Raw genomic sequence first — 9,191 nt, 5'->3', positions numbered from 1 at the left:
TAACCCTCCGGAACGGAGAAGTCACGGCCCGTCGCCGCAGCTGTTGTTCCACCGCTGATCGGCCCGGGTCACCGGCTTGGCTCCTCAGCAAAAAGCTGAATATGCGTTGCACCTGCTGCCTAGTTATACTCACGCTGCGATCAGTGGCAGCTGGATGCAATCATCGCATGCCAATGTGCATTGGCTTGTTTAGTTTACACTCAAAGTAGATTGGTCTCTCTAAGCGAGATCCCAATTCGTCGGTCATTACCAACATGACGTCTCCGTTCCCTCCTTCAGGGAACGAGGGTTACATCCGTAACCGAGATGTTCAATTAGCAATAAAGTATCTCTATAACAAATCTGTGCAGTCAAGCACAAACTCCATTGATAATTTTCTTTGGAGTAATTTTTGTAAGAGAGATGATTAGGCAAGTTTTTGTTTTTCTGGCCTCCATGAGTATTAAGCATTCTTTCCAATAAGCTGAAAGTGCTCTTTAAAGAAAGAATGTGTTTGTGTATGGAAGTGTAAATTGATGTGATATGCACACAGAACTGAGGAAACACCTTGACCTTGAAGTAATTTCATGCAAGCTTTCCAGAACATGTTTGTTTGACTTTTTTTTTTTCTTTGATAATAATTTTTTTTTTTTTCATATTCAGCCATACACAGCTGTTGAAATCTATAGGAAAGAACTGTCTCTGGCTCCATTAGAATAAGGTTTGAATGATCTGAAGATAGTGCCATTCTGATGCTATAATGTGTCACCTCCTCAGTGCTACTTGTGAAATCAGAGATACTGTTGGCATGATATGAAATGGTAGACTTTTTTCTCTTTCTGTTGAAGGAAATAATATCTGATGTGCACAAACCCCTGAAGGCTTCTGATAATCTTGACACACTACTTGGAGTGAATATCAGACTTCATCCATTTTGATGAAATATCCTTGGAATGAAACATTGAGTGGATTTTTCTTTCCTTATTTCTCCTGATTTACCGTGGTTATGTGGTTCGGCCAACAGATTGTGTAATTACGAGATGATGTTGAGGGAAAAATGGTTTTCACTGAGGTTGTTAATTATGCAAACACAACAAATGAGCATCTGTCCTTTGGTTTTCCTCTAGGGAGGGTATCGAAGAGATTCTCCCGCCCAATGCCCACCAGTAAGCCAGAGATCCATGTTTCAATAACACACTCAAAGAACAGCATGGTGTCCAGCTTCACCTCAAGGGAAGAACTCATTAAAGTATTCAAGCATGGGGTCAATGGACAATGATTTATCTTTCAACTAGCAGAGCAATGACCACAACCCAAAGGGAACTTGCCTATTCAATTAAACACATCATAAGTGCTGTCACTGGACCGAGTTATTGCTGTGGAAAATTGCTGCTGAGTTCATTAATTAATTCCCATCTGAAATAAATAACAAATTGCACTGGTGCTTTAGTAGTCCATCTAACATAATGATACAAACTGCATTTTTGGCTTCTTTTTCCATCTTTATGGGCAAATGAAGCAGCACAACTGTTTTTAACATTGATAATCAGAAATGTTTCTTGAGCAGCAAATCAGCATATTAGACTGGTTTCTGATGGATCATGCGACACTGAAGACTGGAGTAATGGCTGCTGAAACTTCCGCTTTGCATCAAAGGAATAAAGTAAATTTTAATGCATTAAATTATTATACAATATATATTATTTATTTTAGCACTAATTTCACATTGTAATAATATTTCACAATATTACTGTTTTTACTTTATTTTCTATCAAATAAATGCAGACTTGATGAGCATAAGAGACATTGAAAAATCTTACCGACCTCATGATTTTGGACAGTAGTGTATATAAAACTTTTTTTGGCAGTACACACTTGTATTCAAGGTGTAAGGACAATGTGTTTTTAATTTGTATGGCAATGTTTGCACCATAAGTTTCCACGTGTGTGAAACTAAAGACTTTTTTATTTTTATTACAGGCACTCTTATAAGTTATGGACTCTAATAACCTACTAGTCTTCTGTCTGTCCATTCTCCTGATGTATTATGACTGTATTGTTTTTAAAGGTGCTCTTGGCCAGCTGCTTTGTGCCTGTCTATGCTGGAGGGAAGCCAGTGGAGTTCCAAGGGCAGGTAATGATGTCTTGTGACCAACTCTCTTGGCAGCTCCAGCACTTTATATGTCTCTGCTGAGAACTGCTGTTTAGATTTGGACTGTTTGAATTTATTTAGATGAATGAGCAGACCAACTCTCTGGTTCTGCTTGTTCTCTCTACTGACAGAGGTCTGATAAAACTATTAGCAGCCAAATGCTGTGGTATTTTCAGCCAAAGCAGTTTGGTGAAGATCAAGCATGTAGTCGTGGGAAAATATCAAGTTGTTCTATTCTTTTAACATGATAAAGACTTGTAGAATCCAGAAAGAAATACATATCTTTGGAGTGGCTCACAGAGATGTTTTGTAATGCTCTCGATTTAACATACTAATTTAGTACAAATGCTTTAAAGCTTTAAAATGTGTTGAATATATTTAAATCTATGTTGCATGAATTATTAAATCAAAAAGGTTTGTTTGTTATTTATTTATTTATTTATTTATTTTTTATTAATAATTTGTCTTTTTTTTTCAAAAATCATGTATTTCGAAAGAGTTCTGTCCACTAATGTAAGCCACTGACATTTTGTTAAAAAAAATGTAAGAAGGAAGAAAAAAGAAAAGTGGCAGCTGTGGTTGCCAGAACTTTACAAATTTTACTTAAATTTACAGTAAACTGTTAGAAAATTAATATACTAACCTATTGAAGTATTAATATCTGTTTTGTACCTTTACACTGATAACCACCAAATACATGGGGTGATGAGAAAGTCATATGATGGATCAAAGAGCGAAAGTAAATAGAAATATATAAGGTGCACAGTTTCGCTCATACAAATACTAAACACCATTATGGTAACACACGGCATTAAAATAATACAATAAACTTTAAAGGTCCCATATTGTCAAAACTGAAATTTCCTGTCTTTTTTCATGATAACTGAGGTCTAGGTGCTATGTAACTACCATATATAACTACCATATAAGTTTCAAAACAGTCCACAGTAAAATTCACACAGCCTGCATAAAGTAGCTGTGATTTTTCATGAACTGTTGTGACTTCCGTAAAAAGTTGACGTCAGAACTACACAGTCACCACCCCAAGTACCGCCCACAGTCCCACTCTCCTTTTGCCAAACCCCCAGACAACATAATGTCCATGCTATTGCTGAGCAACGACAACAGGGAAAAATGTCGAAAAGGTTAACTTTAACCACGAAACAAGATCGGCCGACCTGTAATGTTACACTCTTACTCAAAGGATGGACGATCTGACAGGATTGTTACTATGAGGTGGATCACATCTAACGTGTATAGTAAAGACAAACTCACTGGGCCTCATTTACGAAACGAACGTACGACAGAAAATTGAGCGTACGGTCGTTTTAACGCAAAATTTGGAATTTATCAATATGGACGTGAGCGGTGGCTACGATCAAATCTCACGTCTGGTCTCAGCTCGTGTACGCAAGTTTTTGAGTTAGCTGAACTTGCGCACAGCATCGTAAATACGGTGGAGAATTGTAGATTGACAGCATTTTGTTCATTTTTATATTCTTGACCGTCAAATGAAGCTCATTAACATTATTGTTCCAACCACAATTAATCACAACAATGTATATACAATTACAAATGATTACATATAAATTGTCAGTTTGTTGTTTTATACACATGCACAGACATTATTTCATACACGACATAATCGTGAGATGCATATGGCATGAAATCTGTAGACGCGCCCATAACAACAAAAGACAATACTTGATTTAACCTTTTCTGATAAGAAGTGTGCGCTGCAAACGCGAGCATTTTTGATGATCGTTTCTGTCCAGTCTGCTCGTTTTTTTTTGTCTGGCAGTGGCAGCAGATATGCGATCAAATTTCTAATTTGAGGATGTATTACGTCGATTCTGGCACCCAACATCACAACAAGATGATATTTCAAGGCCCTTATGTAGCCGAATCTGCGCTGCTTTGAATGGGCTCACCCTAGTTCTTCTTCTTTTGGTTTTATGGCGGGTTGCGAACCAACTTCATAGGTGCATACCGCCACCTACTGTGAAGGAGTGTGAAGAGAATGTACCATTTCTCACCTAAATCTTAAATTCTGTTCATTATTCCACAATTTTTAAGAAATCTCATGATTGAACTTATTTGTTTTCCTGCATTTGGACCATCATTCAGAATAAGGCTCACCCTAGTTACCTGTGGTTGGCCTGGCCATGCGTCACTCAGAAAACAACAGGCCAATCAGAAGAGAGGCTCATGAATATTAATTAGACAGGCCAAAATCAATCTGTTCTCAGTAGAGCTCCTGAGAAAGGAGCTGTAAAAATATATTGAGATGGTTTCCGGTACTTATACCGGAAATATATATTCTTAATTTAAGGACATCAAAACCTAAAATAAAACTCCAGAAAGGTGTAAAATATGGGACCTTCAATTTAGTAACATTAGATGTAATACCTAAATGTACATAACTGATTACTAATAAGAAAGAAACTGTACTTTTTTAAAAAAGTGAAGTCTTACACAGGAAATTCTGGGAATGTCAATGAGGCAGCCTTTCTGATATCACATACACAAGTGCACATCCTTATCCTTCCTTGAGGTTGAAGGTCACTGAAATATATTAACTACTAAAGATTCATTAAATTGATAAAGTGACAGTAAAAACACTGAATAATGTTACAAAAAAATTATATTTCAGATAAATGCTGTTCTTTTGAAATGTCGATTTATCAAAAATATATGAAGCAGCACAACTGTTTTCAACATTGATAATTATAAGAAATGTTTCTTGAGCATCAGATCAGCATTAGACTGATTCATGAAGGATCATGTGACACTGAAAACTGGAGTGATGGTAGCTGAAAATTCAGCTTTGCCATCACAGAAATAAATGACATTTTACAATATAGTAAAATAGAAATTGATTATTTTAAATTGCAATGATATTTCTCAATATTACTGTTTTTATTGTGTTTTCAATCAATTAAATGCAGTCTTGGAGAGCATAAGAGACATTTAAAAATTCAAAAAATCTTATTGACCCCAAACTTTTGAATGGCAGTGTATATGCAGTTAAAAAATATATACATTTCCTCAGAAATGGATAGATGGGGGATTCACCGACAGTCTTCCTATTCTTCCTGTGGGACGCACAATCACCATGTCACCATTTAGTGGCCCTCAGGATATTTCCCCAGCTCATAAAGGCATAAGTAAACTTCACCTCAGACTGGCCAACATGAGCGTTGTGGTAAGTTTTTAGTATAACAAGCTGTCCTTGTTTATTGCTAAAATCTAAACAATTGTTCATTGCTAAAATCTAAACCATTTAAGTATTTAAAATATATATCTCCTTCCAAACTGGTTATGTCATAACCTGACATGTTTTGAAATTTCAACCATTTTCCACCCTCAGTTCTCAAAAGACAACATCATAAAGCTGAACCAGGCTCTGTTTCCTCCCTCATTACCCAGACTCAAAGCACTGGAACAGCATGGATACCAGGATGCTGTTTACTTTTTAAAGAAAGAAAGATGGATGCAGTAGCTGATTTTTTCATTTTAAGCAGTTTCAACACCTTGAATGTCTAAAATGTGGCATATTGACACCACTTTCCTCATAGCAGTTTCTCTGTGGCGTGCAATATTTGCTGTGTTTAGTGTAATAATCATACTTTGATTCAGTGTCTACTCTCATTCTCCAGATTAATGCATCAGTAAAATGCATCATGTATTTTGGGAGACTGAATGATCATTTTCTACAGCACATCTTTAAAATAACTCCTGTTCTCAGGGCACTTACAATACACAGTGTTCCTTCCAAATGACTAAATAAATATTTCTGAAACTCTTTTTGTTGAAATCTCTTTATAATGGCCTTTAAATCTCAGTCAGATCCAAGAACAACAACTCACCTTTTGCACATATCAATGCAACGTTTCTGTAGGTCCTTGAGGACAACCGGGGAGAACAAACCTTTGAAGTAAAGCCACAGGAGAGGCCGTTTGAACTCCACGAGTCTCCTCACCTCTCAGAACAATCACTTTACCTGCACTTGATTCTGCGAGAGAGTTATGATCTCTTTTTCTGTCTTGAGAATAACGTCTCTCTGGGGAAGGTTTGAGGATCAGCAAAGGCTCGTTGGGTATTTGTGATGCGGTGGCACAGAGAGAAACAGGGAGAGCTGATGCACGCACCCTAGTGCATCAGCCGCGAGTTAACCAATCATATGGAATAAATAAATTGTTGCATTATAAGTAGCAATTTTATTGAATTAGAGCTGTTAAGAGTTGTCAAAAGATACAAAAATTACAAGAACTGCTTATGTGAAAATACATCAGTTGCAATTGGTCTTCATTAGAAGGAAGAGGAATGTTATAAACTGAGCACCATTAGCTTGACAGAGATTGATAGTTCAGCACGTCTCTCGGCGGCAGCATGGGACATTTACATCAGTCTTTAAATGTATGAACACTCGTTCATATGTGCTGGGTTGATCTATGAACAGCGGGCGAATCTAATGGAAGTTATCACAGAGACTGTCTTCTCATACCTTGTATGCGTGATGTCATGTTCAGTGTACATTTTCAGACATGCTGCATGGTTGGTTTTTGTGCAGTGCTGCAATGTGCATACACTCAAAAAAAACTGTTTGGCTGAACATGATTCATTCATGGACAGTGATTCCATGTGATTGAATAATATCATTTGGACAAATCTAATTTTAGTTGAGTTTACTCAGTTTGCTTTAGTTCATCCTACATGAAATATCTGAATAGAGATAACATTTTTCCATAATGTAGAACCACTGTCAATGCTAGTTCAGCCAAAGTGTTATAAAAATAACATATTAACAAGTATAATACAGCTTTTCTTTACACATATGATGTATAAGTTTAAAGATGGTACCGTGTACATCCCTAGCACTCCCACTGGAGTTGTTGTTTTTTTTTAATTAAAGCAACTTAGACTCTTTTTAGCAGGTTCTCAACCCAACCACACGCTCCACACATGACCTCAATGGTAACTCACCCAAAAAACACCAACATAACAAAAAGTATTTTAAAATGCCAACATAATAGAACATTAGACAATAACAAGTCTCCCTATTTTCTCATTTTGCTAAAAACTTAAAATAAAATAACACTTTATTTCAACATTTTCTCTCCCCATATCCACCCCCGTGCAAAGCATGATGGGAAGTATAAAACAAATTTTAAGCTACTGGATGTTCATGTTCTTTCAAAATGAAAACAGTGAGTCAAGGCAAAAAGTAACCATTTCAAGTCTGTTTACAATGGTGTTAAATAAAAATGAATTGTTTAAATAAAATGAACAGCATCAAAAAATATATATATTTTTTTCATTTCTGTTTAAATGGATGAAGCTATTGCAACTTTGTCCAAGCGTAAGTGTGTGGATTCATTTGTGCAATTAAGCACCGGCGGGATGTGTCTTTGAATGGCTGCTTTAACAATGTAATTAGAATATGTCTTCACATTATTATATACTGAATCTGACCCCTCACAAAACCCCTCTGAGGAGAAACCCATGACTGGATTTGCATTATTTACTTTTGATAAATCAAGTCTGTATTAATCTGCATTGTTAAGCTCAATTTGTTTCTTAATAATTGTTTTATTATTGACATAAATGGCACATACCGGAAACTTTAGAATATGAATATTATTAAAATAGCTGACTTTATTGATAAGTCAACTTCTGATAACCTCAAACAGGAAACAGCAAAAATGCTGGACAAACCTAAAATAATAAAGCGGTAAACCATGAAATAGAATATAAAAGTGCTGTCTGTAGTACAGAGTACTCAGGTAGGAAAGAGGCATTGAATGAACCTTGTAAAAGTCAGTATCAGCCATCAATCAGTTTTCAATATTGAAACAACATGCACTATTTGGTTGATTAATCAGAATGTTAGTAGAAGAAAAATAAAACATCCATTCCACACTGAAATGCTCACTCATCTTTTCATCAACATGTACCACCAACCTATTTGGTCAAAATCATAATGTTTGTTCTACATTGAAGCCTTGGAGAAATCTAAGTTCTGCACATCATTTGGATCATATAGTCAACTCCCACTGCTGAGGTAAAGGTAAGCAATATGGTGCTTATGATTAATTAAAGCAAGCATGAATCAGAAATTGCAGCTGACTTCTTCCCAATACTTCCCAAGTCTAAACTCACTCTCAGGTGACAAAAGCAAACAGCAAACAGTGCTTCTATATACACTCGCATGCAGTGTTGCTTTAATACTGCCATAAAATCATTATGCTAATCCATATTGAAATCTCAGATGACCAGACAATAGTTCATCTTTTATGAATTGTTAAAATATTGGTGTCCAGGGCACTGTGAGCCTGTATGAATTTTTAAAAGCTTAAACAGTGCTCATGAATAAATACGGCTGCTGAGATCAAGTGGGCCCAGACACAGTATTCTCTTGCATCAAGACTCACACAGATTGTGATGTATATCCTACTGAAATGGCTTCACAAATGAGGTAAAATAATAATAATAAAAATAATAATAATTGAGAGGAATTTTATTTTGTTAATCAGTAAAATATTGAATGGTAGGAACGTTGTTGTTTGTTAATTGCTCCAATCTGATGTGAGTGCAAGGCTGTTGGAGGGAAGGGAATAATGCCAATCTCTTGCACAGATGCACACGACCTCATGAAAGAAGAGACATCGTTGTGAGGGAGAATGAGGTCTCTGCGGAGCAAAAGTGTTCGTTTCTAAATTTGTGGGCATTTTCAAATGGTGGTTGTTTCTAAGGGGTAAGCAAACTTGGCCCTTCCAGGCCACTTTCCTTCAGAGGTTAGTTCCAACCAGTGGTGTAACTTTGTACGTTTTTTTTGTTTGTTTTTTTGCGCTACAACATTAATCAATGCATGGTGATAAACTTTTATCATAGTTTATAGTTATATGGAAACGAAAGTAGTTAACATTCAACCCGTTCTTTTTCATCAGTAGTATTATTTGTGATTTGAATTTTGTGAACGGGAGTTCCTCTTTTGTCATGTTATAAGCCGGGCTTCGGATGCTTTCACTTTTGATTTCACGATATTGTCAGGTTTTAC

The 9,191-nt window shown here is 36.2% G+C and overlaps 1 pseudogene; it reads left to right on the top strand.

Annotated features, from left to right (window-relative positions):
• Positions 1-5,633, top strand: part of LOC107568782 (patatin-like phospholipase domain-containing protein 4) — a 9,204-nt pseudogene extending 3,571 nt beyond the window's left edge.
• The last annotated feature ends 3,558 nt before the right edge of the window (positions 5,634-9,191 follow it).

This window comes from Sinocyclocheilus grahami, unplaced genomic scaffold (assembly GCF_001515645.1).
Source record: "Sinocyclocheilus grahami isolate Dianchi unplaced genomic scaffold, SAMN03320097.WGS_v1.1 scaffold1280.1, whole genome shotgun sequence".
In the NCBI taxonomy this organism is placed as follows: Eukaryota; Metazoa; Chordata; class Actinopteri; order Cypriniformes; family Cyprinidae; genus Sinocyclocheilus; species Sinocyclocheilus grahami.
This window is presented reverse-complemented; position numbering and strand designations above follow the sequence as displayed.